This window comes from Aethalodelphis obliquidens, unplaced genomic scaffold, assembly GCF_003676395.1.
Source record: "Aethalodelphis obliquidens isolate GAN/ISIS:26980383/991018 unplaced genomic scaffold, ASM367639v1 scaffold51, whole genome shotgun sequence".
NCBI lineage: Eukaryota > Metazoa > Chordata > Mammalia > Artiodactyla > Delphinidae > Aethalodelphis > Aethalodelphis obliquidens.
Window position 1 is genome coordinate 8,278,626 of NW_020837995.1, and position 2,281 is coordinate 8,280,906.

Here is a 2,281-nt window from a genome sequence, read left to right on the forward strand (position 1 = left end):
CACTACCCCTGCAGGCGGTGCAGGTTTCATCCCTGGTCAGGGAAGTTCCACATGCTGTGTGATGCGGCCAAAAGAAAAAGAGAAAAGAAATATACATCTCATCAAGGAGGCGATTCTCACTGAGGGAGCACTTCAGAACACCCAGGACCACTCAAATTGGTTACTGCAAGAATGAGCCCTCTGGGCCAGCAGCTGGGCAGTGAGGGCAGGCAGGACGGCCCAATCTAAGCAGACTTCCTGCAGGAATGCGACACAGAGTCAAGCAAGAGATAGTGCCAAGTGGCAGGAGACATGAGCAAAGGCTAAGAGCTGGGACCAGAAGGTCATTAAGCAGGAGCCAAGAAACAGCTGAGGATCTGAGCAGAGATTGGGCTGAGAAAAGTGGGATCTGGGGGGAGGAGGCAGAGGGGGAGACGGGGTGGGGCCCGCCTGAAGGTGGAAGTAGAAGAAACAGGGTTTCCACTGCAGCCGCCTCCCTTAGCGTTAGGGAGTTTGGCCGAGGTTGGGAGGGCAGACAGCTGACAGAGTGAGAACAAGAACCCACACTTCCTAACTAGCCCCATCCCACCCAGGAGAACTCAGCTGGCTCTTGAGCCTTGTTGGAGGAGGGGGGTGGAAGGTGGGCACAAAATCAGCACCAGGAGGAAGACAGGATTCTCACTGCAGAACCAAATAACCAAAGCTATTTCTTTCTTTTCCCTTCCTTTCCCACAGGTCCAAAGGATAGAAAGTTCCCCAGCCGTCTCCCCCTTTTCCTCCCCGCTGCCACGTCCCCCAGACCTCCAGCCCCTTCCTAGACCCTCAGGGAGCGACCACAATGTCCCCCAGATGCAGAATAGGGAGGCCTCAGCCCCCATGGGTGGGGCGGGGCAGGGCATCACAGCGCAAGTTCACCCCCTACAGGCGTCAGCCTTCTCCTCTGCTCCTTTCCTGTTTTCCCATCTGTCTCTCTCCTTTTCTCACATCCCCTCCCTGCCCCGGCAGCCCATCCTCTCTCCTGCTGCTTCCCCTCCTGTTCCATGCTTCTCTGCATTCCTGGCTATTCACAGCCTCCCTGGATAGCTGGCTTGCTCCCAAATCCCAACCACACTGCAGGGCCCCAGTGACCTGCCTCTGCCAGAGAAGGGAGGCTGCCTGCCCTCCTCCCTGCTTCCCCCTCCCCCAGCCCCCACTGGCTACCACCAGCAGACCCAGCTCCTAGGCCCGGAACTGGCCCCACCACAAAAAGAGTCACAGAAGAGGCAAGCAGGGTGGGAAGTGGCAGTTTCCAGGCATCACTGAGCCTGGATGGGGCAGCGGCAGCCCTAACTTGGTCACAGGAAAGTCCCCTAACCATGGAGCCTGCCTCTTCCCCACTGGTTATAAGCCGTTTTCAGGCCCTAGGCGGCAGGAGCAGACTGGGGAGTTATCCACCCCCCCCGAGTAGGGCCCCAGCCCTGCTCCCCCGGGGCCCCAGGTCCCCTGTGCCCAGCACCAGAAAAGCAAGGTAGCGTCTCCACTCTTCCCTAGGCCTGTGGCAAGAGGCAAAGAGACTTCTCTGGCCTTGGGGCCTCAGGAGTGGTTCCAGCCATGACAGAAGGTTAAGCCACTTTTCCCAGGACTCTTCTGGCTTAGGCGATAAAGCCTTGATTTCACTTTCTATTCTTCCTGGTTTCTTGAGTCTGCCACCTCCTCAGGGACAGGCATGGGCTCACATGTACTCCCACTGTCACATACACTCAACCAGGCACATGCACCCATACACATGTATCTGTGCACACAGCAGGCATGTATAGGCGCCCACCCATGCACATGTATACAGACATAGCTATGTGTATGTAAACGCAGCACATAGCCTTGTACCTGCACACACTACCTACAGAGAGGACACGCACATCCTTACCTTGTCACCTCCTACCTTTGTCTCCTCCCACCCTCCAGCTGCCTCTCCTTCTCCTTGGCTCCCGCATCTCCCCTCACCCTGCCTCCTGTCTCCTCCTTGCCCCTGGCCCTCACTGTGTTCCTCTGTAGCCTCCCCCAGCCCCACGTTCACTTCTAAGTAGTCAGCATGGCAAAACCTCTAATCACTCTGCATGGGTTCCTGGGTGAGGGAAGAGAGAAGATGAGATAATTCTGCTTCTTCATTGCAGATAAAATAAACTGAGGCCCAGAGACTGGGAGTCATATCTCAGCTAAAGGAATGTAACCTAATGGATCTAGGTTCCTCCCCTTGTGTCTGCTCTGTGCTCTGGTTTCATCAAGGCAAAAGGCCCAGGGCTAGGAGCAGTCACTTGCTATCCCT